The 18,182-nt window shown below is 48.2% G+C and overlaps 1 long non-coding RNA gene across 1 annotated transcript in view; it reads right to left on the bottom strand.

Moving 5' to 3' along the window:
• Positions 1 to 261: 261 nt before the first annotated feature.
• LOC137538526 (uncharacterized) overlaps positions 262 to 18,182 on the bottom strand; it is a 141,828-nt gene continuing 123,907 nt past the window's right edge. The window contains exon 3 of the long non-coding RNA XR_011024818.1: positions 262 to 344. This is a non-coding gene — a long non-coding RNA (uncharacterized lncRNA). The remainder of the gene's footprint in view (positions 345 to 18,182) is intronic.

Below are 18,182 nucleotides of genomic sequence, written 5' to 3'. Positions count from 1 at the left end.
TGCTAGTATACTTGATGATAAGAATGTAGGAATACATGCAATCATTAAGGAAAAGTGCTGTTACAATTTACTTTAAAAGATATGAAGTCATTGAAGTGTTGTTCACTTCCATTGTCATTATATTCAAAATCCCTCTTCCTCTGAATCTGTCACCTTTGGTATTTTATAATGGGGTTAGGATAATAAAAAACCATAGGAGACAGTGAAGGACAAATAAACTGCAATAATCAAGAACTATTTCATGATTATCTTTACTTACTGCTGTTTTTGTTTTTCTTCTTTACCATTGTTCAGAGCAGTCTCCGAAGGATTTCAGTGTAGATAAAAGGAAGCTCCTGCTGTCACTTTTATAATCAAAATAAGACAAAAAATATATAAAACTTTAAGTGGTAGTATTGCTAGGCAGTTGCTTAGTTGGGCTATTCATTTAATTGTGTTTTGTTCTACATCTCCAACAAAAAGTATCTAAAACCCAATGTACAAATACATAGGATCTGATTTCTCAAAGCACGTGAAGAGGAAACTAAAACTAAAGTACCGTATATTCCGGCGTATAAGACGACCCCCCAACTTTTCCAGTTAAAATGTAGAGTTTTGGGATATATTCGCCGTATAAGACTACCCCTCTTCCAACGCACACCAAATAAAAATTAAAAAAACATCATATACTGGTATGTATGAACAGATACTGGTGCTGTACTGTATGTGGTACCCAGTATACAACCATATATAGGCGATTGACTGGTTGGATTGGTCAATTCTTCCTCTCCCTAAGTGGATTGGTCAGCTCTCCCTGTTTATCAGAGCGGTATGGAAGAATAGATGATGCTGTGCCCATAAAACACGCCCTCTCAGATCTTGCACATGTGCACCTGTGCCACTTCACTATAGTCCTCAGCAGCGAGATCTGAGAGTCGGTAACAGGATAGGGCGTATCACCCGGCATCAATTACACCTGGTGTATAAGATGACCCCTGACTTTTCAGGTTATTTTCAAGGGTTAAAAAGTCTCATACGCCAGAATATACAGTAATACAGTTACCAAAAAACAAAACAAAAACATAGACAAACAGCTTGCTCACAATGTCACTTTGTGTGTCCTCCCCATCCCATAAGACTGTAGTTCGCAAAGAAAGGCCACCCTTTACTATAATTATACAGTGTGTGTGTGTGTGTGTGTGTGTGTGTGTGTGTGTGTGTGTGTGTGTGTGTGTGTGTGTGTGTGTGTGTGTGTGTGTGTGTGTGTGTGTGTGTGTGTGTGTGTGTGTGTGTGTACGTGTGTGTGTGTGTGTGTGTGTGTGTGTGTGTGTGTGTGTGTGTGTGTGTGTGTGTGTGTGTGTGTGTACACGTGTGTGTACGTGTGTGTGTGTGTGTGTGTGTGTGTAGAGGTGAGCGTAATGACTTAATTACGATTTCGCGAAATTTCGCGTTATTAGTGTAAGTACGATTATGGGCGTAAGTACATAATCGTAATGAAGAAGGATTTCGCGAAATTCCGCTTAAGCGTCATTTTCGCGTAGCTTTCGCATTACAGTGGGTATCGCGAAATTACGTTTGCCTTGCATGCAAACGTTTGTAAGCGTAGTTACGTAACGTAATTTCGCGATAGTTCATATTACTCTCATTGATCACAGTGTAATTATTGCGAAAAAGCTTGCTCTATGCGTAGAAACATTCTTGTCAATACACCCTTGAACTGCGCATGCTTAGTTTTTACATTATTTAACGCGAAAAAGCGTTCATATGGGAAAATTTGTTAGCGTTCGTCTGACTACCGCTGATTCGCTTCTGATTGGCTAATGCGAACAAAAACAACAGGAAGTTGAGCAATGGTTTAACCTGAAATTACGTTATGAACGAAACGCGAAATTACGCGTTGGAAATTACGCTTACGGTATTATTAATTAAGATTTTAATGGCAATTACACTACCATAATTTCGAAAATTTCGGCTCAACCCTATGTGTGTGTGTGTGTATCCTATATAGCTAAGAAGCTATGGCCCCGGTGCAAGTTTTACATACATAACAATTGATACGGCACATTAAAACCTGCCAAGGACAGCTGCAGTGTGAAAGCAGGAGATAGGGAACAGTTTGTTTATGATCACAGCTATTTAAAGCATCTCTAGAAGTTAGCTTATGTCGATGGTTCCTGTGATTACAACAACCCCAGGTTCATCTAAAAGACAAAAGGAGACCAGGAGCCCAATGGTGCAGAATAGTGTAAGATTCAAGAAAGCAAATTGCTAATTGCTAAGGATGTATATATACTCACAAAGGCGGGTTGCAAATCCTTGCAACCACCGTCAGAGCAGACGGTAAATTAACCGTCCCGCTCGGTTTCCTAGGTCTGTGACAACTAAAAAACTATCACCTCTAAAAGAGGTATGACAAGACATTTAAAACAGGAGTGGAGGCGCCCAATGCATAAAAGTTAGGCTAATAAGATATTCCTTATAAACAGAGAGGGAATCTTACCTCTCTTGAAGAATTTGGACAAGTTTATTGAAAAAAGGTATTTTATTCAAGCGCATAAAATTGACAATGTGTTTCACAGGTACTTGCCTGCTTCTTCAGGTCAGTGAAAAAAACAGGCGCCTTAACTGCTATGGCTGTGTAGCAAGCATGCCCGTGTCAGGCTTGCCTGGTCAATGACTACAGCTCAGGCCCATATGACTGACTTATAACCCAGCCCGTAACACCTGCACAAAGCTTCTACCTAATACAATTCTACAATACCCTGCAGGCAGATGTAGAATACAGACTGACATATATATTCACCAAACAAAGCAGTATGAGTAATATAAGCACAGTGAACTCAGATATAGTCACCTGAGGCCTGATGTTTGGAGGCAGTCCAGACGATAGCCGAGGTATGACAAGCTGGTGATAGATTCACCCTTTCCAGAAGACGTGGTCAGTACAATCTGAGTCAGTCCAGACATAGTTTATAAGAATAGTCCATTAAACAGGGATGCTCGGATGTGCCTCATCCACGAATTCGGAAATCCACGTGGTTGCAAAAAAAAATCCGCATTCGGCCCCGCCGCATGCGGATTTTTCGTCCGCGTCCACGCAACCACGCGGATTTTTTCCCGTGAATGGCGTAATCATGCGCGGATTTACGCCCGTAGGCGGATTTTCTTTTAACGTTAATAACAAAGCCCCCATACATGCTACAGTCCCCCAAATAGCATGGATTATCGAGGTGATAAGGGGCAACATAACTTCAACATAAAAAATTCCCCCAAAAAATTTTTTTCTAGAGAAAATGGATTTTAAAGTGAAATCAACACTTTAAATGGGGCTATTAATTGGTAATAAGTGGTTTTAAAAAGGGATATACGCGTTAAGCAGTCAAAGAGGTGAAGGCGAGTTCCAATGGCACTTGGCGGCGAAGGTACCGCTGGAGGAGGATGAGTGGCTGATGGCAAAAAGGCTCCAGAGAGGTTTTTGTAATTTTTTTTTGTTTTTTTTGCAGCAATTAGCAATGACATCGCAGCAGAGTTGTCAGTGGACACGGGCAGTGTGAACGCAGAGTGCAGTGGTGGTAGCGACTGAGTCAGGAGAAGGACTATGCGGGCGGTCAGTTCAGCAGCACAGAAGGACCACGGCAACATACTGGTGGTAGTAGTAGCAGCACAGCGTCATAGTGCTGGCCAAAAAATTAAATGCACCCGGTGACCCGGGCAGTGTGAACGCAGAGTGTAGTAGCGACTGAGTCAGGAGGACAAAGCGGGCGGTCAGTTCAGCAGCAGCAGCACAGTAGTAGTAGCACAGCGTCATAGTGCTGGCCAAAAAATTAAATGCACCCGGCGACCCGGGCAGTGTGAACGCAGAGTGTAGTAGCGACTGAGTCAGGAGGACAAAGCGGGCGGTCAGTTCAGCAGCTCAGAAGGATGACCATGGCAACTTACTGGTAGTAGTACCATAACACCAAAAAATTAACCAAGGTAGGCACTAGGCAGGTAGTAACTGTCTTTATAAAGGCAGGCATAGTTAACAACAGCACATGCAGCAGCCACTTCATGTCCCCCTGTGTCCGACAACAGGGGCCAGGAACTCACCTTCCACCCAAGCCTGGTTGATTTTCAGGAAGGTGAGTTTGTCCACAGAGGCGTGGGAGAGCCGAGAGCGCTTCTCTGTGACCACGCCACCGGCCGCACTAAAGCATCTCTCTGAGAGGACACTGGAAGGAGGGCAGGATAGGAGTTCCAGGACGTACTGGGAAAGCTCGCTCCAGATGTCCAGTCTCTTGACCCAGTACTCCAAGGGGTCCACGGGGCTGTCGGTGTCATTGAGCCCGCTGGATGACCCCATATAGTCAGACACCATGGTGGTCAGTCATTGCTTGTGCTGGTTGGTGATGGATGCTGTGGCGGGCACCTCTGTTCTGGGCTGCTGCACTGCATACAGGCTCTTGCTTAGGCTCTTCAGGTCTCCGGGGCGCCAGTTGCTGCTGCTGCTGCTGGTGGTTGTTGTTGTGCTGCTAGTGGCAATGGCAGGCACCTCTTGCTGGCTTGGCAGAGCAGTTACAGTGGGGGTGGAAGGCTGGGGGAATGCTTCCAGTAGTCTGCGCACAAGGGCCTCCTTCAACTCCCTTGTGCGTTGCTCGGTGGTGGATGGCGTCATTAAGTCTCCCAGCTTCCCCTTCAGACGGGGATCAAGCATCAAGGTAATCCAGATGTCCTCCCTTGAACGCATCTGGATCACCCGGGGGTCCCTGCGAAGGCAGCGCAACATGTGCACAGCCATGGGAAACAAGTGGGCCCTGCCAGCAAGATCTTCCTCGTCCTCGCCATTGTCCCAGAACGCATGCCTGTCCTCTTCCTGTGCCATGTCGTTGTCCTCCTCAAACCGCCATCCACGTACAACGCCTGCTGCACTCTGCTCCTCCTCCTCATTCAGGTTAGGGACCTCCAACTCTTCCACTACCTGCTGTGAGCCCTCCTCTGAGCTGGACTGTGCTGCCATCTGCTCCTGTTCTTCCAACTGCCTCAGGGCTTCATCCCCACGCTCAATTAAATTGTCCATTACCTGCTCCAGTAGACAAACCAAGGGCACCCACTGGCACACAGAGGCCCGCTCCTCACTGACCATCTTGGTTGCCTCCAGGAAGGGACTCAGCACCAGGCATAGTTGCTGCATCAGTGTCCACTGAGTGGCAGTAATCATGGGGACTTGCTGGTTGCTGGGGACACTTGGGTCTAGCATGTAGGCCCTAAGAGCCAGCCTGTGCTGACACAGCCGCTCCAACATGGCCGGAGTCGAATTCCAGCGAACTGGCATGTCGATGATCAGCCGGTGTTGTGGCCTTCCATACTGCTGCTGTAAGGTGGACAAGAGTGCAGAGGCAGTGGCTGACAGGCGGAAAAAGCGTACCACCGCCCGGGCATCCTGCAGCAGCTCGCTCATCCCCTGGTAGGTGCGCAAGAAGCGCTGCACCACAAGATTGAGCACGTGGGCCAAGCAGGGGATGTGCTGGAGGTTTCCCTGCTGCACTGCTGCCACCAGGTTGGCCCCGTTATCGGCTGCCACATACCCCACTTCCAGGCCTCTGGGGGTCAGCCACCTCCGCTCCTGCTTCCTGAGGGCGGCCAGGACGTTGGTGGCCGTAAGCCTCTCCTTCCCCAGGGTCACCAATTTTAAAAGGGCTTGGCAGTGCCGAGGCTTGGCGCTGCTGCTGCCGAGGCGGGCTTGCTTTCCGGGTGCTGAGGGAGTGTCTTGACAGGACCCTTCTGCATCCCCCCTGATCCCGCGTGGTGGCACCACTAGCTGGGCTGATGCGCTCTTGTCCTCCCTCACCCAGTGGGCCGTAAAGGACAGGTAGCGACCTGTCCCAAATCTGCTACTCCACGAGTCCATGGTCACGTGGACCCGCTTGCCCACAGAGTAGTCCAGGGAACGGGCCACGTTTTCCACCGCAAACTTGTGGAGTGCTGGGATCGCGCTCCTGCTGAAATAGTGGCGACTGGGGACTTGCCACTCGGGGATGCCAAATTGGAGCAGCGTCCGCATGGCGCTCCCCTCCTGCACCAGGGAGTAGGGAAGCAGCTGTGATGCCATGGCCCGGGCCAGCAAGCCATTTAGTTTGCGGATCCGCCTGTGGCTTGAAGGCAGAGGCTTGGTCAGACCCTGAAAGGTGTCGCTCAGCAGGGTCTGACGACGCTGGGATGCAGGGGAGACAGAGGAGAGAGACGAACACTGGCTGCCAGCCTCAATGTCTGTGTCCTGAGCAGCCGAGGTGGAAGAGCGCTTGCGTGCTACTACTGCTGCTGCTGTGGGGGATTCACGACCCTGAGGGAGGGAGGATGCTGCTGCGCTGGTGGGCCTTCTGCTCTCAGGAACCCCTGCCAGCAGTGCCTGCTTCCTCTTAAAGTCCGCATACTCGCGGCAGTGGCGGCTTCTCAGGTGGCCCTGGAGGGATGAGGTACCCATCTTGCTCAGACTTTTCCCACGGCTCAATCTTTTGCTGCATAACCTGCACACTGCATACCTTTTGTCATCAGTACATTCCTCAAAGTAATCCCACACTGGTGACTTTAATTTACTGCGGCCCCCACTAGCAGAGGGTGCAGCGGAGCAATGTGTGGTAGTAGTTGCCGGGGGTTGCATGGTGGTGGTGCCGGCTGAAGCAGTGTCCTGTCTACTTCCTCCACGCCCACTGCTGCCGATGCCCCTGCCCCTGCCTGACATATGGCGATATCCTTGCCTAGGCCGAGGTGACTCGTCATCCTGCTCTGACCATTCTTCCACGGACTCAGCAGGCTGCACATAGTTAGGGTCCACAACGTCGTCATCATCAGCAGCATCATCATAATCCAGCTCTTCCTCTGACTCCCCCGCCTCCTCTTCTGTCCCTACATCCCCAGACACAGACCCCTCTTCTTCATCACCAGAGCTCAACAACGCTTGTGATTGTGGCCCGATCTCAATCTCTGCCACATCAGTCCCCAGTAAGTCCTGAGCTTCTTGCATCAGCAGGTTCCCAGATGCCGGACTGAGGGACAGAACGCTGTCATCCTGGGAGGGCTGCTGACCAGTGGGTGCTGGGGTGGATGTCACAACAAGCGTGGGATGTTGGCTGCTGCTGCTACTGCTTGGAGTGGTGCTCACAGTAGAGGTCTGGGAGGAAGTCATGATGTCCATGAGTACGTCAGGTTCCATTTGCTCAACCACCACACGGGGACCAGAAACTTTAAAATATTTGGACAATGGCGTCCGCTGACTCGGCCCAGGCTTTGCTGCCCCCTTTTCTGCTGCATCACGACCACGTACAGCTGGGCGTCCTCTCCCTGGACGTGGAGCAGTCCCAGAAGTGGCTGAGGCAATTGAACTCCCTTTCCTCTCACCCCGCGAAACCCTGCCAGACATGTTGCTAGTAATGAATCACTGGATGCAGTGGGCACAGTACAAGGTCACTGAAGGATGCAGTGGGCACAGTACAAGGTCACTGAAGGATGCAGTGGCCACAGTACAAGGTCACTGAAGAATGCAGTGGCCACAGTACAAGGTCACTGAAGGATGCAGTGGGCACAGCAGTGGGCACTGGATATACAACTAGGTCACTGAAGGATGCAGTGGGCACAGTACAAGGTCACTGAAGGATGCAGTGGGCACAGTACAAGGTCACTGAAGGATGCAGTGGGCACAGCAGTGGGCACTGGATATACAACTAGGTCACTGAAGGATGCAGTGGGCACAGTACAAGGTCACTGAAGGATGCAGTGGCCACAGTACAAGGTCACTGAAGGATGCAGTGGGCACAGCAGTGGGCACTGGATATACAACTAGGTCACTGAAGGATGCAGTGGCCACAGTACAAGGTCACTGAAGGATGCAGTGGGTACAGTACAAGGTCACTGAAGGATGCAGTGGGCACAGTACAAGGTCACTGAAGGATGCAGTGGGCACAGCAGTGGGCACTGGATATACAACTAGGTCACTGAAGGATGCAGTGGCCACAGTACAAGGTCACTAAAGGATGCAGTGGGCACAGCAGTGGGCACTGGATATACAACTAGGTCACTGAAGGATGCAGTGGGCACAGTACAAGGTCACTGAAGGATGCAGTGGGCACAGTACAAGGTCACTGAAGGATGCAGTGGGCACAGTACAAGGTCACTGAAGGATGCACTGGGCACAGCAGTGGGCACTGGATATACAACTAGGTCACTGAAGGATGCAGTGGCCACAGTACAAGGTCACTGAAGGATGCAGTGGGCACAGCAGTGGGCACTGGATATACAACTAGGTCACTGAAGGATGCAGTGGGCACAGTACAAGGTCACTAAAGGATGCAGTGGGCACAGTACAAGGTCACTGAAGGATGCAGTGGGCACAGTACAAGGTCACTGAAGGATGCAGTGGGCACAGCAGTGGGCACTGGATATACAACTAGGTCACTGAAGGATGCAGTGGCCACAGTACAAGGTCACTGAAGGATGCAGTGGGCACAGCAGTGGCCACTGGATATACAACTAGGTCACTGAAGGATGCAGTGGCCACAGTACAAGGTCACTGAAGGATGCAGTGGGCACAGCAGTGGGCACTGGATATACAACTAGGTCACTGAAGGATGCAGTGGGCACACAAGGATGTCACACTGTGTAATGAGATGCTCATATGCCATTGAGCGAGCGAGCAGTGGGCACTGGGCACGGCACAAGGTCACTGACAGAATGAATGAACAGCGCTGGCAGAGAGTGGCGGCGCCGGCGGTGTGACTGGCTGCCTGCAAATAGTACAAGTGTATAACTGTCACTGGAATATACAAGTGAACACTGCAGCTGCACTAACCTGCCTGCCTGCACTCTACACACAGATAATCCCCACTCCCACTACACTGCAGCACTGAACCTGCCTGCACAGCACTACACACAGTTAAATAATCACTAGACTCCCACACTCCCACTACACTACACTGACTACAACTAACTACAGCAATCACTCACTGACTAGCTAACTGTGTACAGTATAAGAGCAGTGTTAGCAAAAAAAACGCTTTGTTTTTAACACAATAAATGCACTTGCTCAAACAACAATGGCCTGGAGATAATCCTCTCAGCACCACAGTCTAGCAAGGACAGAGCTTTTCCATCATGGCCGCCGCTTTATATTCAGGAGGGGAGGGCATAGCTCCCCTCCTGTGATTGGTTGCTAGGGCCTGGCTGGGGCACTCTGATTGGCCTGCAATGTGTCACTTCCGCATAGTTTGACGCATTTCCGCAAACCACGACTTCAGCACCGGGTTTCACAAGCGTGAATGCGGATTTCTGTCCGCATTCACGCGAAGCCGAAGTAGATTTTCGTGGTTGAAAATCTATTCACGGATTTTCGTGTCCGAGGCGGAATGCGTCAAAATGGTCGTGAATCCACGCGTAAGCGTGATCACGACCTGGCGGTGAGCACCACTGCCATTAAACAAGCAGAGGTCGATCCAGGCAGCAATCCCGGAACAAGGCCGAGTCAGCAACAGGTAATCCAACATAGAGTGTGGTCAGGAACAAACAAGAGTCGGCAACAGGAGATCAATCTGAAAATAAGCTTGGTCAAGATACAGACAAGGTCAGCACTAGATCAGCATTTGTGAGCACAGTCTCAGCAACCAGCCCAGCAGAGGCTATCACGGGCGATGCAAATGTAAAAAGTGACCTGCGCTGTCCTGGTACTGTGAAGGGTTACAGGTGCTGCTCTTTTAACTGGGTGGTCGCCAGTGATCCTAAGTAGCAGATAGAAGAAACAAAGGAGCGCTCCTTGGTGCATTAACTTTTTAATCTTAAAAAACACGCAACATAGATACACTTACAATGTGTAGAATAAATGAGCGCTTGTCAGGCCTGCTGGCGGTTCTCTCCCTGCTCCTGTGCCTGGCCGGGGCAGCGGGAGCGGTGGTGTCGGCGGGGGTGAATTGTGGTAGGCGGAGCCTGGTGCACTGGAGCCGTATGACGTCACGACGCATTTCGGCGTAACCAGTCAGCATACATGCTGTCACTGTTTACGGCAGCGGAGCGCGTACTGAGGACGCGTCCGCCGCTTAGCCAATGGGAACTGAGCGTCATGCGCTCCACTGACATCAGAGCTTCGCTGAGACCCAGAGGCTTGCGCCTAAGTGTGGTTCTCGGTGTTCTGCCGCCAGGAGCGCCAAGATCTTACAGAGCGCCTCTCTGTCTAGACAGAGAGGCATTCATGCTTGCTACACAGCCATAGCTGTTAAGGCAACTGTTTTTTTTTTCACTGACTTGAAGAAGCAGGCATGTCAATTTTATGTGCTTGAACAAAAATAATTTTTTTCAATAAACTGGTCCAAATTCTTCAAGAGAGGTAAGATTTCCTCTCTGTTTATAATATTAATAGCTTATTAGCCTATCTTTTATGCATTGGGAGCCTCCACCCAGGGCCGGTTCAAGTAACAATTGGGCCCTAGGGCAAAATTAGCCTGGGGGCCCCCCAACAGACACCCCCGACCAAAAAGCACCATTAGAGACCCTTTAATGCAGCCAAATTTCCCTCCTGGGCCCCTGAGCTGGCTGCTGACCCTCCCCCAATTACCTCCTAACTTAACAGACTCTGCAGAGTCCCTGGGGAGCAACAGTTAAGATGGGGAGGGACACCTTGGGGGCCCCTACAGGCTCTGGGGCCCTGGGGCAATTGCTCATTTTTTCCTATGGTAGCTCCGGCCCTGCCTCCACCCCTGTTTTAAGCATCTATAAAAGTGATTATTACCAGCACAGGACAAATAGAGAGCTAATACTGTGATTGAGGGAGGGCCCCTCTGGCCCAAGGGCCCGGTGTGGTCGCAAACTCTGCACCCCCTATTGCTACGCCACTGCTTGCAGCTGTTATATATTTATTGGACAATAATTTTTAAGTAATTGTCATACTTACGTTGTAGTTTCTTTGTTTCATGCACCCATGTATTGTAATTACATTGAACAGATCTATGAAAGATGATGGTATTGGAGATGGTCAATGAGATGCAAATAATTCTGAATTGATGCAGGTGTATGCAAATTTTATATGAATGCAGCTTGTAAATGGACCAATCACATTTTACCTTGGCAGGATTTGATTCATTCATTTTCAAGCTGGATACATTTGCATACAAAATTTTAATAATGCTGCATCAACTCAAAGTTATTTGCATCTCACCATCCCTAGACAGCACTAAATAAATCAATAATAAAAACACCAGTGTTTCTCTTTGACTGGTTGAGGTAGGCAACTCTAACATATTTGTGTCACGTTTCTTCATAACTGTACTGACAAAGCAACCAAATCATCTGTAATCACTGCATGGGGTTTTTTTAGCAGTTGCTTTAAGTCAATGGGCCCGTCCAATTCATTTTTTCTCCTAAGGTTTCTTCTAGGAGATATTTTTTCATCATTTATTTAAAATAACTTAAAAGGCATTGGCCCATATGCAATTCACTTTTTCTCCTGAATTTTCTTCTAGGAGATAATTTTTCATCTTTAATTTAAATGAACTTTTTAGCACTTTGCAATGGAAAAAGTACCAAAAAGTGGGCTAAAAAGTACTGCCAAAATTATTTTGAGTATTTGTTTGCTTGTTGGTGGAGTAAAAGGTATTTTATTTAGAAGTTGGGAAAATATCACCTAGGAGAAAACTCAGGTGAAAAAGTGAATTGCATATGGCCCATTGTATTTATAATGTGAAAATATCATTTAGGCGAAAACTAAGGAGAAAAAGTGAATTGGATCTAATCCAATAAGTCTTCTTTCAGTGTCAGGTATTAAGTTTCAGAAATCTACCAGAATATTATACTTTAATACTTTAAAGATTGAACTTCATCCCAATTAGTAGCTGATACCCCTTTTCCCATGAGAAATCTTTACCTTTTCTCAGACAGATCATCAGAGGGGTCTGTATGGCTGATGTTGTGGTGAAACACCTGCCAGAAGTAAAAATGTTGCCATGTGATAAATTTCAGAATGTAAATCAGGGAGAGGAAAGATTTTACAACAAGCAAACACTGACTAAATCATTTATAAATAATTATTGTAAAAATGAAGCACTTTTCTCATTGCATCATTTTCACTGCAGTTCATTGAGGTTAGACAAGATAGAGGATATCTTGTAATTTTTAAAAAAAATACTTTTTTTTACTAATCTGATTTGGCTTTAAAAATGTGTTTGTGACTTTATTATATTCCTTGTATTAGGATAAACTACAGTTCAGTAGTTTCCTTACTTGGGTCATTGGGGCAGAGGCACTTCTAATTCCCAAATTTCCTAGCAAATTGCTAATATTTATTTTTTTTTTAGAAAAGTCCCCTCTTGAAAGGTAAAACAAATATGGTCTGGTCTTGAAATAATAGCCTAGCTAATTACAGTCTACTTGATGTAAGAATTTTCTTACTGATCTAGCAGTCATGATTTGAGTATGGACTAAACAGTTTCGTATATTACCAAACGTATGTATATGTGCGCTCAAAAAGAATAAAAATATACAATAATCAATCATTATAATTCTCAAATAGTGATCAAAAGTTCATAACTAAAGGTCCATCCACTTAGCTATTAATCCATGGATCGCAGCATCAAATCACCAAGCATATGATGTAGTCTCTGTATAGTCTCCAGACACTGCGCTCACATATACTCCAAAGGCAATCTCCTTGCAGCGATGTCGCTCAAAGAAAAATAATAAAGACCATAGCGTGATACTGTATTGCCACCTTGCCATCTTCCCATAACACCAGTGCTTAGAAATGATATTCGTGCCTGCACCACTAGCATAGGTCTCACAGCTCCTCACCATATAGTGTGGCTGCCAGGTCACAGACAGCAATAAAGCACTTCACACACAGGAATCCCGCACTCTCCCCTCTGCACCGATCACAATCACACATGGCCTCTCACCTTATGTATTTGCCATCCAAATTATAAGACAGCTCACTCATTTTATTTCTCCCAGCATATGCCTCAGCAGTTGGATCCCCAGAAGAGCAGCAGTCTTACTCCAATCTAGTGACTAAAAAGCTCACCATAGTGTAAAACTGTACATTTATTTAAAATATTTAAAAAAGTGCACTCACATGGTTCCAAAGTAAACAAGCGCATAACATTAAAAGTCCCTCCACGCTGACTCTCCTGCGCCCATAGCTCCGCCCTACGCGTTTCGTGCATACGCACTCATCAGGGGCTGGAGGTTTCCCGTATGCCGGCGTGTTTTAAACAATTTGCCCTATCCACTATCCAATCGGGCACTCTGCCCTAATCAAAAATGGCCGCTACCAACTTCCACCCTTCCTTCAAACATACTTCTATCTCCGCATCCCTCTGACCTATGAAAAAGTGCCACGTCAGATTGGGCAGGCATACCGCTTCCGCCTATCAGAGACAGGCTCCCGGGCTCCCATTGGACACCCATTCGTCAGTGTCCAGTCACAGCGAACGCCACCCATTGCATCATCTCGTAGCCTATGCTCATGCCGATCCATCGGCCCTATGATTGGCCATTACTGTTGCCAAGCAACTGCCCACAACAATATATTAAATACTCATCAAAAAGAGGAAACAAGAAAAAATCCCCGCACTCCAAACAATCTGTGGGGTACACGTATATGTGCTTCGCTAACTGTCGAATTCAACATTAAGACCTCCCGAGTTCAGGGTTTTCAACTCATAAATCCAACGTGACTCCATCCTAGACAGTTCCCTAACCTTATTACACCCTCTCCATTTCTGTCTCAATCTATCAATCCCACAGAATTTCATTCCCGCAGGGTCCCGCCCATGATAGTCAGAAAAATGTCTTCAAAAAAGGTTATACCCAACATTCCCTTTTTTGATATTAAGTACATGTTCCCCAATACGCTCTTTGAGTCTCCTGGTAGTTTTCCCAATGTACTGGTGCTCACACGGACACCAGCACATATACACACCATGACTGGTATTACAGGTAATGCAATCTCGTATTTCATAGTTTCTATTATTCACCTTGCCTACAAAATACTTATCCTTGTGTGCATGCGCCTCGCTGCATCCCACACAATCACGGCAAGGAAAAAAAACCTCTCTCTCACAAGGGCCCTTTCCACCGCCTGTAATCCCAAATCATGTGGTATTATCTGCACGCAGATTGGATGCAGAATAGATGCAGAAAAACTGACTCCAATGAATGCCTATGGGAAAATCTGCATCAGAAAAATAGCGTTTAGTGGAAACAGGCCCATAGACATTCATTGGAGTCAGTTTTTCTGCATCCATTCTGCATCCAATCTGCATGTAGTGGAAACAGGCCCTTACTATGCTGGCTAATTCCTCAGTATATTGATTCTTCCTCATGACAACCTCTCCCCCCCCCCCCCCCCTACGGGCTACGGGCGCAGGAGAGTTGGCGTGGAGGGACTTTTAATGTTATACGCTTGTTTACTTTGGAACCATTAAGTGCACTTTTTAAATATTTTAAATAAATGTACAGTTTTACGCTATGGTTGTCAGGGGCCTGAACGGAGAAACAGGGTTTGACCACAGTTTGCAGTATACAGACACTGGAACCAGGAATTAAGGTGCAAAAATAATGTTTTATTGCAAATGCAATAATGCAAGCATACATACAAGCGTGAATGTAAATACCATACCACATATGCACAGCACACAATATATACACAAATAACCCGGGAAGCAGTGACAAAATATATATATATATATCACCTAACTATCTAACTATCTATTTACAAACGGTGTGCACGAGATATATATGTACAAGCAATGATATACAACAACGCGGTATCAAAAGGAGCAGGCAAAGACAGGTCAAAACGGAATAAAGTCAGCAACAGGTAATCAGATACATACAAGGTACAGAGGAGTAAGCATAAGCAGAGTCAGGACAAGCAGAGGTTCAGTAGCAGATAATCAGATCACAGGGCAGGGTACAAGAAACCAGGTATCAGGAACAGGGGTGACCAGAGACTCAGACCTGTAACAAGGAAGTTCTGGCAATGACTTGCAGGAAGAGGCAGACTTATATAGTCCATGTAATAGGAAGCATCTGGTGGTAATTGCTCAGAGACACATTAGAGGCCTCTGCAGGCCATACAAAGAACTGCAAGTCCTTAAATGTAATGATAAGCCACCTGCTGGTGGATAGTGGAAGTCCAGGGCAGTCCAACTCAATACCACCACCAGCAGGCAGGAGATGATACAGTATGAATCGTAACAGTACCCCCCCCTGAAGGAGCGGCCTCAGGACGCTCCACAGTGTCTTTAGAAAATGTCCACCAGGGTCCCACAAGAGGGCAGACAACCCAAACATTGGCCAGGTGGGTCGCAGAGGCCAAGCTTGGGAGGGCAGGGAGGGAAAACACTTTAAAAACTTGGTCTTTGGATGATGTAACATAAGCTGTAAACGTCCAGGCAGGATGGCAAGTTGGATAAAAGATTGTACAACATCAGGCAGGACCCAAAAAGCAGCAACAAATACAGGAGGCAGTAAAAGGCAAACCTGGGTGGGCAGGGAGGGAAATAATGCCAACCAAATCCAGACCAGCATCTTTTGGACAGAGAGCAATGTAGAAAACAGGATCTCAGGAAACTGGAGGATATCAGACAAGGTATCAGGCTGGACCGGAGACTGGCAGGCATAAGGCTTGGCAGGAGACTGGACAGGACCATTAGGCTGAGCAGGAGACTGATAGGTATCATCAGGCTTGACAGGATCTTCAGACTGAGCAGGTGACTGAACAGGATCATCAGTCTGAGCAGAAGGCTGGACAGGATCATCAGTCTGAGCAGAAGGCTGGACAGGATCATCAGGCTGAGCAGAAGGCTGGACAGGATCATCAGGCTGAGCAGAAGGCTGGACAGGATCATCAGGCTGAGCAGAAGGCTGGACAGGATCATCAGGCTGAGCAGAAGGCTGGACAGGATCATCAGGCTGAGCAGAAGGCTGGACAGGATCATCAGGCTGAGCAGAAGGCTGGACAGGATCATCAGGCTGAGCAGAAGGCTGGACAGGATCATCAGGCTGAGCAGAAGGCTGGACAGGATCAGGCTGAATGGGAAACTGGCAGGCACCAACAGGCTTGGCAGGAGACTGGCAGGCATTATCAGGCTGAGCAGGAAACTGGACAGAAACAGGCTGAACAGCAGACTGGACAGGATCATCAGTCTTGGCAGGAAAATGAGCAAGATCAGGCTGAACAGGAGACTGGCAGGCACCAACAGGCTTGGCAGGAAACTGGCATGCATCATCAGGCTGAGGAGGAGACTGGACAGGATCAGAGTGGACAACAGGTTGGCAGGTCTCAGACAGAGCAGGAAACTGGCAGACATCAGGCGCTGCAGCAGGCTTGGTACCAACAGGGCAGACAGCAGTCTTGGAAGCATCAGGAGCGTTGATAACAGGAGTCTCTAGTGGCTGGGCAACAGCAAAAGTCTGTGAAGGCTGGGCAGCAGCAGAAATCTGTGGAGGCTGGGCAGCAGCAGAAATCTGTGGAGGCTGGGCAGCAGCCGACATCTGTGGAGGCTGGGCAGCAGCCGACATCTGTGGAGGCTGGGCAGCAGCCGACATCTGTGGAGGCTGGGCAGCAGCAGACATCTGTGGAGGCTGGGCAGCAGCAGACATCTGTGGAGGCTGGGCAGCAGCAGACATCTGTGGAGGCTGGGCAGCAGCAGACATCTGTGGAGGCTGGGCAGCAGCAAAAGTCTGTGGAGACTGGGCAGCAGCAAAAGTCTGTGGAGACTGGGCAGCAGCAAAAGTCTGTGGAGACTGGGCAGCAGCAAAAGTCTGTGGAGACTGGGCAGCAGCAAAAGTCTGTGGAGACTGGGCAGCAGCAAAAGTCTGTGGAGACTGGGCAGCAGCAAAAGTCTGTGACGGCTGGGCAGCAGATTGCATAACATCAGGTGAAACAGAAGGCAGGAAAACTTCAGGCAGGTTAACAGGTTGGGAAACTTCAGACAGGGCAACAGGCTCAGTAGTTTCAGGCAGGGCAACAGACTGCATAACTTCATGGATCTGGACCTTTGGCTTAGTACTTGGCTGGGCCGTTGGCTGAGCGCATGGCTGAACCGTTGGCTGAGCGCTTGACTGGACCTTTGGCTGAGACCCTGATACAGTTTGTGCGAGTTGGCACTGAGACTGTGCGGACTGGGCCTGTGCGAGCTGGAACTGAAACTGAGTGGGCAGGATACTAGATTGAAATTCTGTAAGCTGTATGCCGTTTTCTGCAGACTGGATGCAAAACTCTCCAGACTGTGAGCAGGATTCTGCAGGTTGACTAGAAGTCTCTGCAGACTGGAGGCAATATTCTGCAGACTGGGAACATAGTTCTGCAGACTGGATGCAAAGCTCTGCAGACTGTGAGCAGGATTCTGCAGGCTGTTTTGAAGTCTCTGTAGGTTGGAAGTGAGGTTCTGCAGACTGAGCACAAGGCTCTGCAGATGGAGGCAAAGTCTCTGCAGGCTGGAGGTAAGGCTCTGTAGACAAACACACGGCTGGACTGGATTCTGGAGCATACCAAGTCTGCAAGAGCTGTGAGAGGAAGGCAAGAGTTTGTATAACAGGTGTCACCGAAACATTAACCAGAGGCTGCATCAGACAGGAGTTGGATGGAGGCTGCACAGGAGGTAAGATGACTGGAGGCTGCACAGGAGGTAAGATGACTGGAGGCTGCACAGGAGGTAAGATGACTGGAGGCTGCACAGGAGGTAAGATGACTGGAGGCTGCACAGGAGGTAAGATGACTGGAGGCTGCACAGGAGGTAAGATGACTGGAGGCTGCACAGGAGATGAGTTGACTGGAGGCTGTACAGGAGATGAGATGACTGGAGGCTGCACAGGAGGTAAGATGACTGGAGGCTGCACAGGAGGTAAGATGACTGGAGGCTGCACAGGAGGTGAGATGACTGGAGGCTGCACAGGAGGTGTGATGACTGGAGGCTGCACAGGAGGTGAGATGACTGGAGTAATGGAAGCTGTAGGAAAGTATTTGCGTCTAGTCCTGGTGATCACTCTGGAAACTGGAGCAACAGCAGGCTTATTAGATGTAGCTGGATACTGCCAGGACCAGGGTGTGGACCTGATAGCGGTTTGCAAGGGTGCTGATTTTACAGGTTTTTTAACTATTGCAGGTTCTGAGTTCTGGACACAAGAAGAGATACATGGAGAATGAGCAGAAGGAGGAGAGTGGAAACAGGAAGAAAGGATTTCAC

Source organism: Hyperolius riggenbachi, chromosome 11 (assembly GCF_040937935.1).
Source record: "Hyperolius riggenbachi isolate aHypRig1 chromosome 11, aHypRig1.pri, whole genome shotgun sequence".
NCBI classification, from domain to species: Eukaryota; Metazoa; Chordata; class Amphibia; order Anura; family Hyperoliidae; genus Hyperolius; species Hyperolius riggenbachi.
This window is presented reverse-complemented; position numbering and strand designations above follow the sequence as displayed.